This window comes from Rhipicephalus microplus, chromosome 2 (assembly GCF_043290135.1).
Source record: "Rhipicephalus microplus isolate Deutch F79 chromosome 2, USDA_Rmic, whole genome shotgun sequence".
Lineage (NCBI taxonomy): Eukaryota > Metazoa > Arthropoda > Arachnida > Ixodida > Ixodidae > Rhipicephalus > Rhipicephalus microplus.
Window position 1 is genome coordinate 158538945 of NC_134701.1, and position 16761 is coordinate 158555705.

Sequence of the window (16761 nt, forward strand, 5' to 3'; positions counted from 1 at the left end):
TCTGTACTGCTGGAAAATATTTGACTACTTGAGCCAGTAGTTATTTGTGTCACGTACTAATTGCCGAAACTGATAACTTCAATCAAAAATAAAAAAATGAAAAACTCTTACATAGCGATTATGAATTCAAGTTATTGGGAAGGCGAAGAAGCGTGTTCAGAGCGTTAACGGACATCTTCTAATAATGTATTAGGCGAACTCCAATATCAACAGATATAGTTAGCCTCTAATTATTTTTAACCGCATTGCTAGTACGTTTACCAGATGTCAATTCATTTTTTGTCGAATGAATCCTCGTTTTCATTATTTTCATAGCGAACACCCTCACTGAGAGCACTTAACCCAGTCGGCTGTGCCTGATGTAGCGCCCCAATAATTCTTAAAATGCTTGAAAGTGGCATAAAATTCAGTCTCTCAACGGTGGGATCTAAATTCACGCCCCCGAAAAGACTGGTACCTAAAACCAGAGCCTTAAACCACTCGGCCACGCTACTGATACGATAAACCAGTGGCTTTTTTCTTTTTAGGCTCAACCCTATCACAGTAAAAATTTTCACACCCTTATGGGTGTAAAAAGGGTGTTTTGCATATTTACACCTTTTTTGAATGAATGTAACACCCTTTTCTTAGTTGTTACACCCTCAGAGAAGGGTGTAACTGGCAAAAGGGTGTTATTATGCCGTTGATTGATATGTGGGGTTTAACGTCCCAAAACCACCATATGATTATGAGAGACGCGTTATTATGCCGTTCGTGAGGGTGTTGAAGAACAGAAGGGTGTACACCTATAATTGTTGGAATAAAAATTGTTCCGTTTAACGTCCCAAAGTTGTCATATAATCATTAGAGACGCTGTACCGAATAGCTCCGAAAATTTAAACCACCTGGGGTTACTTAAGGTGCACCTAAGTCTAACTACGCAGGTCTCGCGCTCTTTCTCGTCCATTAAAAATGTGGCCACCGTGAACTGCCGGGATTCGATCCTGCGACTTGCGGGTCAAAAGTTCAGCACCATAAGCACCAGACCACCGGCGCTGGAGTGCACGTGCAAGAATCGAGCTGCATCCATGCTTGCAAATAAAATACCACGCATAGCGCAAGGAATGCATGCCTTTCCTAAGATAACAATGTCGTAGGGATGAAAAAAATCAAGGAATTGATTGAGGCATTGACAAACTTTACAGAACACAAAGAATAATTGAGAAAATGTAAAAGAGACTAACTTCACCTCGCACTGTATGATTCGACATGCTTTGCCGCTTTATATTGTCCACATTATATGTGAATAAATTAATGGGCTACTGTCACGATCTACAAACAGCACATATTCATGTGTAGAAGCAATTGAGAAAAAAAGCTTGAATTTATTACAAAACACCCTTGCTCGGTCAAAAGCCGTTCGAGTGCAAGTTGTTTTCACAACATTATCGAAGACGAGACGTGCTTTGTCGAAAAAGAAAACAATGCACTACCTTCTGCAACAATGCGGGAGCACGGGAAGTGGTTCTTTAGGTGAAGAAATAAAGGTCAGAGAATGGCACGGTCAGTGCACGCAGCGCCTTTGCGAAGCGAAGGGGAGAAGGGTACGAGAGGAGGGAGTGACACGCCTCTCGCCCCCCCCCACACACACACACGCACACACACACACGCGTATATATATATATATATATACATATATATATATATATATATATATATATATATATATATATATATATATATATATATATATATATATATATATATGTGTGTGTGTGTGTGTGTGTGTGTGTTGTGGGACACTGCGACCCACGTCGTGAAATTTGTATTTGCTATCTATTCTGTTTGACATCCCCTCGGGGGGGGGGGGGGGTGTATGAGGTGATCAGCAGGGGGCACTGCAACCCCCGTCGAGTTAAAAAACTTACGTCGAGTTACAGTGCCCCCTCTCTACTTCTCTATGTACCTACAGGGATTTACATTGCCCCCTAAGTGACCAAGGGCCGCCCCCGGTTCCTTCCCCCGTGGTGGGCACGCCTATGCATAGGCGCCATCAATCATTGCAATAAAATTTTGTGTGTAAATGTGTGCGTCAACAATAGTAAAGTTTGAATTCAAGAACATGAGTGTTTTAGGTGATTATTACCGCTGTTGTTCATTTGTTAAAAATGCATTGTACCTGCAAGCGTTTCAAATTTCGCGCGCTAAAGTCAAACGTTAATTTTGTTTGTTTTTTTGTGAAGATAAAATTATTTTGCCCCCTTTGTTTTTATGTTATATATATTTTCGTTTACTTTTTATAATTAAAGGCATTACTAAAGCATTTTATTGCGCCATTGTACGTCTGCGGAGCTGTAACCGGAGCTGTAATACATGTTTGGGCGTGCTTGCTTGCTGGTCGGGCACTGCAGCTTGTCGGTTCTGCATCGTTTTTTCTCGTTTTTTGAGGTGTGCTTGCGCGCTGCGTTCGTGTTTTGTGTTCTACCGGTGCTGCATATTACGAAGATGAACTCTACTCAAGCGAGGACGTGTGGCGTCGCATTTTGGAACACTCGCAAGGTACATACCACATTCCTGCTGTCGGCGCTTTGTCAACACCGAGAGCGTGATAACGACGCCATGCTACGTTTTTCGTTACATGTGTGCGATAAGTGAAGTTTTTTAACGTAGCGAACCTGTTTGTGTGTGTCGTTTCATCAGGATGAAGGCGTTTTTGTGGGAAGTCAAGCGTGGGCGAGCTTTTTCTTTCGATTCAAGCATGCTCCAGTGTGTGAAGCACATGGCGCGTGCGTGCGCAGTGGGAATTCGGCGGCGGATTTGTGCGAGTTGTGACGGCGCTCGCCTCTGTCGGCAATGGTGTTGGCAGGGAGCCCTGCTCGCGATGGACCAATATTTTGGTTAAATAATTGTTGGGCGAAGACGGCGTTTGTTAGCTGTAAGCGTTGATTACGCCTAGGGCGTGTATGTTTGGATCTCTTAACTTGAGGATTTTTTTTTTGCATGCCTGTTCATATTGTGTGCTACAGGAGTCAACGGGTTCATATGTTGTACGTTTCATATGTTGTACGTCCAAAGCAGTTTGAAAAGTTTCATATGTTGTACGCCCTTTTTTTAAACTGCTATCAGAAATTGCTGCGGGTAGCCGTACGTATGCCGGTGTATGCATCCACGCCGGCACGTATCTTTGAACTACCGTGTTATTCGAGTTCGCGTGCAGCATGCTGCCTCGTCTTAGATATGGCTCGCAAGGCTTGCACGTACGTACGCTTAGGTGTTTATGCAGCCCGTTTAGTCAAATCTGAGCTTACGTTATACATTCGCAACATAGGTTGTCTGATGCATTCGAAACCCATGAATTTTGAGCCGTTCGTTAAACTTGAACTGTATTTCCGAACAAAATTTTCATGGCTTATTGGGGCTGAATAACTGTAGCTTAACTGTGCGAGCCCTAATTTGATCAGTAGTTCTTGTGGTAGAGCACATTTTATTTTATTCAGCTTGTCTTCGCCATGCTTAGATTTTATTATTTTGTGGTGGTTTATTAAATATTGTATGTGCCTCGCCCAAACTTTGTGTTCAAACTTTGCTAAGCAATTTTACTGATTGATATGTGGGGTTTAACGTCCCAAAACCACCACATGATTATGAGAGACGCCGTAGTGGAGGGCTCCGGAAATTTCGACCACCTGGGGTTCTTTAACGTGCACCAAAATCTGAGCACACGGGCCTACAACGTTTCCGCCTCCATCGGAAATGCAGCCGCCGCAGCCGGGATTCGAACCCTCCACCTGCGGGTTAGCAGCCGAGTACCTTAGCCTCTATACCACCGCGGCGGGGCTAAGCAATTTTACTTGTACGAACAGTAAGAACAGTTTAGACCATCACCTCCAATGGCATTTAATAACAGATTACAAGCTTATGCCGATCTGGTCAGAAACACACATGAAAACATTGAAAAAACCACACACTGGCCACGAATAAAAGCACAGTCTTTGTCACTTGTGAATAGGGCTTTTGTGGGGGGGGGGGGGCAAAACGTCATGCTTTCAATTAGGGTCAGCATGTTGTTTTGTCTTCACATCAGATGACAAGCTTCAGTAAGTTCTATAGGCATGCGCTACAGTTAAAGAAGGGATCTGTAGTGTTTGGAGAAACGAATATATCATTTAATGCTCAAAACTTGCAGTAATGTTATACATCATAGTATGCATACATAAGACATGAGCATGTTGCTGTGAAAATGGAAAATTGGACAGTATGTTCATCTGACAATCATGAATATAGACTGCATGTTTCCAAGCTGTTGGCATTGACGCAATTACACAACTTCAGAAATCAGTCTCGTCAAACGTTCATTGTGTATTGCTAAATCGTGACCAATGCCTTCCAGTATTCTTGTTACTAGAGATCGTTGCAGAAGCTTGCATGCTTTATTGGGATGGTATTTAGCTCAAGATGGGTGCGTTGTATTAGCATTTCCACATTATTTCCCATTATTTATTAGACAGCCTGTAATGGGGGGTATGTTAGGGATGAGTGAGGGGCACTGCCTTTTTAGCCACCTGGAATCATTGAATTAACAGCCATAATTTAGCAGTTGACAATAGTAATTTAGTGAAACCAATTTTCTATGTTATTGGCATAATCGTCCTAATGTAGGCAGCCGAAAGAAAGTTACATTAGTTGCGTTCAAACTAAAATTCGTAATATAACTTTATGTGTTACCACCAATGGATACTTGATCAAAGCGCATACCGTCATGTACGCGCTGCCCTATTAATGAATTGGCATCTATACGCACTATGCCAGAGCGCTATTCAAGTATATTTTGAGACACATCTGTTATGTGAAAAATGCATATTCTTTCGTAAGGTTGAAGCTATGTTCGCCAAAAACATTGAGGATGTTTTTGTTGTAGCATGTCTAGTTTTCGTACATCCTACTCTTTTAAAACACAACGTTCCAGATCATTCTAAATTGAGTTTCAAATTCTGCTTCGCTAACAGACACATCAGTAAATTGTTTTTTTGTTTCTCTCGCAGTCTATACATGCTCGTCGTAGGAAGAGAGTGTGGGAAACGTCTGGACTAGCCCATCATCAAGGCTGGCTCGTGGAAAATTTGACTGCTGGTGCACATCAGTGGCGCATGGCTTCTGTTTTTTCTGAAAAGCGAGCTGCAGAAAGCCACCTGGTAGCTGTATTCAAGGAGCACAAAGGTTCGGAGTGTTCAAAGTTAACCCTTTTGTTTTTCCTTAAAAGAGAAGTCAGCGCTGTAAGTTATGTATGTAAAGCCACCTCTGCTGATAGCTATGTATCCAGGAGGATGCAATGTGAGACAATAATTATCACTGTCAGCGGTGCCATTAAGTTTTATTAATCAACTTAATAGTGACCACAGCAGGAGATCATGTATGTGTTAAATATTTGAGCCAGTCACATTTCTACATATTATTACTTGTAAGAATTCTAGCATGCCCGTGCTCAGATATCCTGCTGGAAATTTAGTTGCGGCTTGCATTATTATGTGTGCAGGACAGTGAGCACTAGCACAGACTCTGATTTCATGCATTTAATCTGACCGTCGGTGGAAGGCATGGGCAAACATTAAAATGGTTACTCTTGCTATTCGCTGGCGATGGCAAGAACCGACTGCTCGTTCCGCTATGGAGCGATATTTTTCTGAACCTCACTGCCTTGCATGCGTAATCATGAAAAGCAAAAGTAAACTTTCAAACAGGATATCTAGGAGCATAAACATAATCAAAAAAGTTTTCCAAGTGGGACTGTGTAGAAACACGACTGCCTCCGACTTTTTATAGCAAACATACCTGCTTATTTGCGTTACTAAACTTTCAATATTTTTGGTTGATAGGCCAGATAACAGCGTTATTTTATTACTTTGTGTCCCCCTGGACACAATCTGCCAAGGTGTTTTTCTGTTCTTAAGGCTAAAATTCAATGTAACTAGGCAGTGCAATTAAGAATGTGTCAGTGCTGCTTACTGAGCTCTTTATTGGATATTTTGTTTCTTCCAAGATCTACTGAGTGTGTCGCTCGCCAGACTTGCATGTCATGTTAATATATGCCTTATGTGCTATTGGCCATTTAAAAACACTTTTTGTGTTGTGATAAAAAGTAGCACATTAATGATTTTATTTTCAGTGTAACCTTCACTGAATATTCTATTTTAATATATTTTTGTCACTGTAGTTATTTCATTGCCTTTGGGAAGTTCAATTCATAAGTACAATCAAGTGTTTTCCCACTGTCATACTTCATCGTACCTAACTTTGCCAATACCAAACCATGTCGGATATATTACAGTGATACATACTCATGTTTAACATTGTTAATGATAACTGATAGAAGGCATACTAGAATATTGTAACGTGAGTCCTTGGATCGGGGGATTGAATGGTGAATTTTTCATCTACATAGTAATATCTGCTTGCTTTATTTCACGTCAAGTGTAATGAGAATAATATTTACCGAGGTTAACGTGTTAAAACCAAGATATAATTATCAGGGACACTGGAGTAGAGGGTTTCAGATATTTTGACCACCTGGGGTTCTTTAAATGCATCCATGTCTAAGCAGACAGGTGTCATGCATTTCCTCCTTAATCCAAATTGCAGCCACCACAGCCATGGTTTGATTTTGTGGCCTTCAGTTTAGCAGTCAAGGGTTACTTGAAGCGTATATTAGTTGTGGGCTGTGGTCTTGCTTCCATGATGCATCTTAAGTACAGCAGTTTGGTGCCAACCAGGCATCTCTACTAGTGCATTGGTGTTGTGTTTTTGCATTCATAATTTACTGCAATATTTAACTATTTTATCAAGATGCATTTCTGAGCAGCTCTGCGAAGTGTGTGCTGGTGCTTATTACATTGCTAATTTTTTGCAAGAGGTAATGATTGTTGCATGTATTCTAAGTTAGATATGAAGTTACGAATTTTCCTTCTTTTATACTCTGTAAGAGTGTAAAGCCCAACAAGTCACTCTGATATACTTTGCATATTGTACATCAGATGGCTAAATTGTGTGTGCAGAGCTTATATAAACAGCCCATAGTGTTTCGAATGCCTTGAAAACTGCCTTAGGATCAGAAAAAACTGTTGTGAAGAGTGGGATAGTCTGGGTGAACAGTGGAAGTTCCTCAGATAGGCTGGCTGATGTTTCGATAGGAAGACTTATGTTCGTCAAAAGTGCCTTTTCTTCTCATCCTTGGCATGTTAGCTTTAAGGGGGTTAGTAGAGATGTCATCTCCTGGTGGTGGTGCGTGTCTTTGTTGGCGATTGCCACCGGAAAAAAAACTAGAAAGCAAACAAGTGCAGTCCTCACTTCATTTCAAGTTGACTGGTAGCAATTCACAATGTTCTCGGAGGGTAGAGAAAAATATGGAAGCAAAAAAGAGGAAACACGCAAAGTAGAAGCGGTGTGCTGCCGCTACCGACGCGAAAATAGCAAAGAGCTTGAAAGTTCGAAGCCAGCAGACGGTCCCCGCGTTTGGCCATCACAAAGGGTTGCCGACGATAAAGGCCTATGCTGTTCTCGAACATCTATAAATAGGACTCGTAAGAATGCGGTTACGAAAAGGCGCGAGAGAGAAGCAGGTGGCTACCTTTAAATGCTAAGATTTCAAAGGTAAGCGACACCAGATGTGTTCGGAAGAGAATGTGTTCAATAGAGAAAGCCATTGGTTAAAATATGCTTTCACTATCCCCGTGGGTGGCCCGCTCAACAGAATTGCCTCAAGAATTTGGCGGCATGTTGGCAGAGAAATAGAGAAACTCAGAATGCATAGGAAATAAGCATTAACGAGAGAAACGCAGAAAGAAACGAAAAAATTTAAAAAGGCGGGTTGGAGGTAGATGACACGCTAGCGTTGACAGACGAGGAAAGGAAAAAAGAGACGCGGAGAAATTTGTGGCTTGGCAATGACTTAATGGTGCACGGTAGTAGTGTTTTTTGACTACATTCACAAGGTCCCATCGATCTTCAGCTGCACTTCGAACAACCTAATATACTGTCTTAAGTGCGCCACCTGCAGACAATATATAGGCGAAGTGGGCTGCCAATTCACGTAAGACTGAACGGCCACCGTGCAGACACAAAGCACAATTTACCGAAAGTAGTAGCCGGTCACTTCTACCAACAGGACCACACTTTCTAAAAAGCAAAACTTTATGTTCTACAAAATAATTGCCGGTCACCACGAGAGAATAAATACATGAAATCATAATTTATACACACACTTATGTCCCTACACCCATCAGGAATCAATGTTGCACGTGGTAATTTGGAATCGCTGAACGCCATTGCATAATTGCGGCCATATTTAGGGACTAGAAACGTTCAACTTTCAGATAGACATAACTAGTATTACATGGAATCACTCCTAACCTACATATTGTAATAATAATATTCACTCTAAATTTTTAAAACTTTAATTATAGATATACATGTGTGTGTACACACAACTACGAAGTTTTTATTTTCCAAAACCTTTCAACCACAGCTTTCTTTCCTCTTTTGTCGCTTCAAAAAAACACTCCTACTGTGCACCATTAAGTCATTGCCAAGCCACAAATTTCTCTGTGTCTCTTTTTCCTTTCCTCGTTTGTAAACGCTAGCGTGTCGCCTACCACCACTCCGCCTTTTTTTCATTTTTTCTTTTTTTTGTGTGTGTTTCTCTCGTAGTTGCTTATTCCCTTTGCATTCCGAACTTGCCTATTTCTCTGCCAACATGCCGCCAAATTCTTGAGGCAATTCCGTTGAGCGGGACACCTATGGGGATAGTGAAAGCATATTTTAACCAATGACCTTCCCCAATAAACACGTGGTCTTCGAAACACATCTGGTGTCGCTTACCTTTGAAATCTTGGCATTTAAAAGTGGCCACCTGCTTCTTTCTTGCGCCTTTTTGTAACCTCTTTCTTATGAGTCCCATTCATAGATGTTCGAGAACAGCATTGGTCAATATCGTCAGCAACCTTTCGTGATGGCCAAACGCGGGGACCGTCTGCTGGCTTCGAACTGTCAAGCTCTTTGCTTTTTTCGTGTCTGTAGCGGCCACCCATTGGCAGCATACCGCTCCTACTTTGGGTGTTTCCTTTTTTTCTTTTTTTTTCTCCACCCTCTGAGAACACTCTGAATCACTACCACCCAACTTGAAAGGAAGCAAGGACTGCACTCCTCTGCTTTATAGTTTTTTTTCAGGCTACGATTGCCAACAGGGACACATGCCACCACCAGGAGATGACATCTTTACTAACCCCCTTGAAACTAATATGCCAAGGATGAGAAGGCTAGGCACCTTTGACGAAGATAGGTTCTCCTATCGAAACTTTGGTCAGCCTATCTGAGGCATTTCCACCTGTCGGCTCTCATTTTGATTTTGTTATGAAGATTGTGTTTTTGAGAAATGGATGCTGTCTTTAATACCTAGAAAGATGCTGAAAAATAAAACTTGAAATTTTAATATGTGGTGAAGCTTCATGGGGTGAGGGCTGATCTGTTAATCATCTTTCTTCAGCCACTGACCTTACCTGTTCGAATATTGGCGGCAAACTGCTCTAACTGTAGTATGTATGAAATATAATAAATCTGTTTGCTTTCTGTTGAGAGAAAAGTTGCGTTGCGGTACATGTACTTGATATTTATCTTACGCCAATATATGTCTACTTTTAGGAAGTGGGAAAAGATATTTATCAATAAGTGGAAATGATGTCTACCAAAGCAGCTCTGTTATTTTTGTATAATCAGAAAGTTTGAAATGAACTAGGTGAGGCTGAACTCACATGGTTTCGCGATACCAAGTGCAACTGCAAATTAAGTTGCTGAAATATGTATGTGTCTGCATCCTGCATGAGACGTGTGCACTGTTACGGGTAATAATGTTTTCAATATAATGTGTTTGTGTGTCTGCACAAACGTATGCATACCAAGCACCCTTGCTGTATCGACTCACTGAGCCACCAATTGATATACCCGAGATGTTTAGGCTATTTAACTCTAAATATCTGTATTTAATTGTATAACTATAAAAGGCAGTCTAAATTTCTATAGTCGGCTTTACAAAGAAGGCTTTGAGGAATATCATTGCATTTCAGTAAGCTTGCTTATACACACACACACACACACACACACACACACACACATATATATATATATATATATATATATAGTGAGATCAAACACAATATTGCCAAGGAAAGTATAGGGGAAGTTATAAGTCCGAATTGTAATGTAAATGTGAAGAAAGAAATGTGGGTGAAAAGATAACTTGCCATGGACAGGAACCGAACCTGAGACCTTCGAATAACGCGTTACTCAAAGGTCGCAAACCCTTTCAACACCCTCTTAGAAGGGTGTTGAACACCCTAACATTTTGCTGAACACCCTTCGTGTAGGGTGTTCAGCTAACACCCTTTCAGTAGGGTGTATCTGAAAACAACCATGGAGTGTTGCTCTGGCGACAAGCCAGTTTACACCCTTAAGGGTGTAAAAAATTTACTGTGTACTTTACTGTGTACTTTACTGTGTAAATGTGTACAGTGCCAATAACAACATGCACTCTGTTTGTTTTCTGCTTAGATGCTCGTTGGACACGTTGCTTAAAAATCATAGTATAGATTGAAGCGAAAACAAGTTTGCGGCTTCTTAATCTCGTAAACCAATATGCGTGACATAGAGACAGAGAAAGAGAGAGAGAGAAAAAAGAAAAATATCAGAAACGTAAACTGCTAAAAATATTTTACATCGATTACGTAAAAAGGTGTAGGTAACATGCTGCCAACCACTTCCGTAAAAAGAAAATAGTACACCAGAGATCCGTAGAACACATAATATGTACAGCCCATTCACATTCCCGGAGATCTCCACGATGAAGAAATAAATTAGCGGCTGCTACGAAACAACACCTGCTCCGTAGGTCCATTTCTCACACACTATTCATAATATTATTGCTACATGTCCGTAAGAAACGTGTTTCCATTAGGTTAAACATCAGGTATACGTAATCAGCAGATCTTTTTTCAGCAAGTACAATGTCATTCAAAATTTCCAAGGCCACGATCCCAACTAATTCTGGGGCAAAGTCACCTGGAAGCATTTATTTATTTATTTATTAGAATACCCTCAGGGCCCGTAGGGCATTACAGAGGGGGTGGGTACAACATATATAACACACAAGAAAAAAAGACAAAATAAAGAAACAAGTATCAGATGCGCAAATCAGGAAGGCAACATAAGTCAACTAAAAATGTATAAGAATTCAAGCACATACAAGACAAAGATAGATAATGGAAACTGCGTATAGTTACAAGCATTGCTGAGAAATTGCAGTCTTGAATAACAAAGGGTCTGTTATTGATACAACAATCGTATCATTTGACTGCACCTGCACATACTAAAAAATTTACGAAGTGAGTTCAAATGATTAAAGGCCAAAAGGACAAGTTTCCTATTCACTGAAATAAAATTTTATTTCGCCATGATCAAAAAACGAAATACAGCACAGACATGCTACAAATTGTGTAAAGAAAATTGTCAAAAAATTTATTATATCGGCAGTTTTGTATCTGCAATATAAAATACGAAAGTCTATCATAACTTCTAGATACCCGAAGCACCAGTGTTGTTTTCCTATTGTAACAGTATTATGCAGACTTCTTTTCTCAAAAAGAGGAAAAACATTTTGTCAGCACAACCACAACAGGCGAGTACAGAGGAAAAAACAGGGCGAGCACATATACTTTATTCATTTCAAGACTCCTAATAGGCCTTGTTGAAGGCTCTGGCTTACAGCACAAAAATAAATAATCGCACATAATAAATAATAATACATAGCATACAAAAGAAAATGTCTGAAAACCCAAACAAATTTTTAAACACACTAAAATATTGGGTAACAATATTAGTTGAGGCAAATTAGGCAAAAGAGTAATTCAATGTATTAAACAATACAACAGTTAGGCTTATGCCATGCTAAATCACCCAGCATTTTTTTTACCATCCAGAATATGCCAGCAAAAAATTCCACGTTTCTCGAAGCTCGAAACTCGTCCTGGTCATTCAATTCCATTGCCAAAAATTTTCCTCCCTAGTTATGAGAGTCTGTAGTATGGCGCCGACTGAGCGAAAAGTCGTGAAACAACAGTATTTTTCAAAAGTCATTTTGGAATGCACTTAATAAATAGAATTTCCAGCAAAGTAACGAAGCAATCTAACTAAAAATATTGGCTTGCTTATGATTATTATATCTTCGAGAGCTTTTTCCAAGAGCAATATTGAATAATGTTGCCAGGTTTGGGATTTTTTTTCTGGTAAGATGGCGAATTCCAAGGACACAAATAAATTATCTGCTGGTGACCATTTCGACTCGCTACAAAATTAAATAATTAATGCACTGAAGTTTTGCACATAGTCTAAAAAAGTGGGAATTTCACATTTTTGGGAAAAGCTCTGTATTCAGCATCAAAAAGTTTGCCTTGGTGGTCGGACAAAAATATTCACAACATTTCATTTCAAAGCTCTACGTACTACCTCAATATAGGTGGAGTTACTGAAGGGTATTATTTTTAAACTCGAGAGGTATTTTTTTTTAAATTATGTATCTCCACAGGATTTACTCCTACCTAACTCAAGCGGCATGAAGCACTGGCAAGGGCAATCTTCAACAGACTTCCACAGACCTGTGGTACACACAGCAAGCATGATACGGAGCAATTGAAATTCGAATGAGGCTATCATCTGCATTCCATTGCCATCAGAGGTGCGCTGCAACGAAAGTCGCTAGAGTGTGGAGACCAGTAGCGTAGCAAAAAGATATTTTTCGTGTGGGAGTGGCGTGTGAGGGGAAGGCTACTTCGGTCATACTTTATGTACATTCTTGTGTGTTTTCATGTGTGCTTGTAGGTATGCACATGCAGATCTAAGAAAGTCACAGCATATCTACGAAGTGAATGATGATGTGTGGGGCGAAGCTTCAGAGGGTTTTATTGATAACCGTGAGTCAGTTTGTCGGTTTGTCACTCACACTAGCACCTTCTGCTGAGTCGTCGATAAACTAGGCGGTCATGAACCGGTCACAGTAGAAGAACAATCCCCGGCTTTAGGATAAAAAAATACCTGTACTGTGCTGGGACGGGGGGAAGGGGAGTTAAGCAGCTTCTCCTGCCTTCCTGGCTACGCCACTGGGGATGGCTCCCAGATGAGCCATCAAGCCGTTAAGAGGTATACAGTGCACAATTGTTCCTTGCGAACAACATAAACGAGACTATCGCCTTGGCTCCCAGTTCTTAATTTAAAGTTTTTGGGGGCGAAGCTTCTTATAGCAGCACCCGTTCGTCCCTCGTAGCCGCTGTAATGTGTAACAAGTATAACATTTCGACCTCCAAGGTGGTGCCGGCGAGTGATTTCTTCTGTGCGTTGTTGAACAACAAAAATAGTGCTCAATGTACATGCCAGTGGCTGATAATGGGGAATGAGAGGTAGGAGCATTCGGCTTTTAGTTAACGCGCACGCTGCGATCTCCATTAGCAGCCATTGGCATGTAAATTGAGCACTATCTGACAAGAAAGGGTTGCTACGTTATACTCGCTGGGTGTAACCTCCTCAGTTTTAGAAAGGTTTAGCCAGCGTTGAGCTGCAGTGCCATGAATACAACGAACCAATATATACCATGAAATCGAGGTGGTTAAAGGTGGGAAGTCGACACGAAGCGCAATCCGTAAGAAAGTAAAAGCCGAATTCTCCTGTCTCTCGTTTCCAAATAGCAGCCATTGGCATGTACATCAAGTAATATCTGACAGGAAAACGTTGCTACGTTATACTCGCTGGGCGTAACCTCCTTGGTTTTAAAAAGGTTTAGCGAGCGTTGGGCCGCAGTGCCATGAATAGAGTGAACTAGTATATACCATGAACTCGAGGTGGTTAAAGGTGGGAAGTAGGCCCGAAGCGCAAGCCGTAAGAAAGTGTGCGTGTACCACCTCTCGTTTAGTCCTTGGAATGTCCGCTGGATGGTGGTGCTACTATATGGGGAATGATGAAAAGATGCGAGATGGTCGTACTCTGAGTGTTGAATAGATGGAAGGACGGACACACAGACTGATGCATGGATGTACGCATGAACGGACGCAGGGGCGCATGTATGGACGAATGCAGGGACGGACGCCCGAACAGACGCACGCATAGACGCACGAACAGACGCACGAACAGACACACGGGCGGATGCACTTATTGACGGTCACACAGGCGGACGCATGGATGGGTGGACGCAAGGACGAATGGATGGACGAATGCTTCGCCCCACCCTCCATCATTCACTCCGTGGATATGCTGCCAATTTTTTTTTTGCTTCTGTATTCATATGACAGGCTTTGGGTCTCAGAGAGCAGGGTACTGTTCTGAAAGCCATAAAAAAAAAGAAACGATTCTTTTTCATAGCGTTTATCAGTGTACTGCATCAATGCTACTAGCATGCTAAAGGAAATATGGACTGAATATGACTAAAAATTTTAATTAGTGTGTAAAACACACCTACTGCATTCGCAGATCTCCCCAGGAAAGCAGGATGTCTCACTTTATATCTATAAAGCTGCATGGCTCACCTGAAGGTCACCACACTGGACCCAGTCCTTGTAGCACCCTTCCGTTGGCAATGGATTGCTGGCCATAACCCTATTCCCATTTGAATTACTCTGTAGAGAGCACCAAATTCGCTCTCTGTATTCCCGGTCAGTGGGATTCTGCAGAAGCAATATTGTCCTTGCGTGTGAGTCATGTCGCTTGCCCTTGCGAGTGAGTCATCAGCCATATTCATGATGCTCAGAAAAACGTTGGATAATTTGGCACGGAATGACTCATTAGAGATATCACCAACAGATCATTAAAGAAATGTGTCAAATGTTTTTTTTAAATTAGAGAAAAGAGGAATTCGCGAGCTAGATGCGGCGTTGCTTTCGTGTGGCTAAAGCTTCTTCAGATAGGTACAAACATTTTTATGGCAGTAATTATAGAAATTAACGCAATTATCTATTTCACCAGTAGTAATAGCTCTTTGGGCAAATGGTCGAATTGAACTCTTCCAACAAATAGTCTGTAGCCAGTTTTTGAATTTAGGAAAAGCAGCCACTGGTAATCACTGCAAAGCGATACAACCTGCTCAATTTAGCTAGCGAAACCATAACTGATGCACCAAACATCTACCATTCTCTTCGACAATGCCCTTCATGGCGACACTGTTTCTCTTGCACTGGGGAAGAAGATTAGGTGAGTGTCGATAAGCGGGCAAAAAGCATCATCATCGTCATCATCATCAGCCTGACTACGTTCACTGCAGGACAAAGGCCTCTCCCATGTTCCCCCAGTTAACCCGGCCCTGTGCTTGCTGCTGCCAATTTATACGCGCAAATTTCTTAATCTCATCTGCCCACCTAATCTTCTGTCTTCCTTTAAACCGCTTGCCTTCTTTGGGAATCCAGTTAGTTACCCTTAATGACCAGCGGTTATCCTCTCTACGCGCTACATGCTCCGCCCATGTCCATTTCCTCTTCTTGATTTCAACTATGATATCCTTAACCCTCGTTTGTTTCCTAATCCACTCTGCTCTCTTCTTGTCTCTTAAGGTTACACCTACCATTTTCTTTCCATTCCTCACTGCGTCGTCCTCAAAGCAATGTGTCTAAATTGACGGGTGATAACGGCTAGAGAAACAATGTCGTCATTGACTGCGTTGTCGAAATGACTGGTATATGTGCTGTCTGGTGCATCCGTTTTCATTTCGACAGCTAAATTTGGCAGATTGCATCACTTCACGGTGACTATCGGTGGCTGCTTTTCCAAAATTTCAAAGTGGCTATAGACTTTTCGCAGAAAGGACTTGACTTTGCCCATTTGACTCGACCAGCTACTAATGATGGTATGCGACGGCCATATTAGTATAAATTTTTGTAGGTAATCCGTATTGCAAATAATTACTTTCGTCTATTATATTGTTGGCGGAGGAGACGCTTCTTTTTTGCACTATTCAGTGGAACATCACTGATAAATGTGTGCTTTATTCATAATATTCGCGAAGTGGTGAAATCTGTGATTCTTGAACGTGTGCTGTATTCTTGATGTTGGCAAAGGGGTAGAGTGTGTTTATTTCCTGGACACTATGTCCGCTTTTCTGTTCATAAGTATGCGCAATGTTTTGCAGTGTAGGGAGGTTAACTAGACTAAGTCCAGTTTACTACACTACACGGGGCAGAGGGGAATGAGGGAGAAAAAGAGAGAGGAGGAGATACCCATTGCACATAACACGCACACCGCACACACAGTTCAGGTTTCACAGGCGGTCGCACAGTTACGTCGACCTCAAGAATTGTAGAAGGGTTCGTGTGGCTTTCTGGGCTGAAGTACGTGAAGGCCACGCTGCCAAGAACTTCTCCAGAGTAAAGGCTCGATCATCAAGCCTCCTTAAGGCGCACTGGAGAGTCCAGCGATCTTCTTCAAAGTCTGAACAATGGCACAGGACATGTTCTTGAGTTTCTACGCAATGGCAGTTGTCACAGTTGGAGGAGTCGGTCATACCCAAGCGATGTCTTAATGAATTGGTGAAGGCAACGCCAACCCACAACCGATACATCATTGTAGCGTCCCGTCGCGAAGTCTTTGATGACAGCTTAATTGAACTTATGAAGCGAGGGTCTGTGGGCGTCGAGTCGAGTTTAGTGGAAGATTCCAATGCATAAGTGTGGTATTATGCGCGACGCGGCAAAGTTCTTTTGTGGCATC

The 16761-nt window shown here is 41.6% G+C and overlaps 1 protein-coding gene across 2 annotated transcripts in view; it reads left to right on the forward strand.

Moving 5' to 3' along the window:
- Window positions 1-2307: 2307 nt before the first annotated feature.
- Window positions 2308-16761, forward strand: part of LOC142796424 (sperm-specific sodium:proton exchanger-like) — a 111412-nt gene continuing 96958 nt past the window's right edge. For both annotated transcript variants that reach the window (XR_012893831.1, XM_075886959.1), the window contains exons 1-2: window positions 2308-2538; window positions 5022-5196. The gene's annotated coding sequence lies outside the window, so the exon portion shown is untranslated. The remainder of the gene's footprint in view (window positions 2539-5021; window positions 5197-16761) is intronic.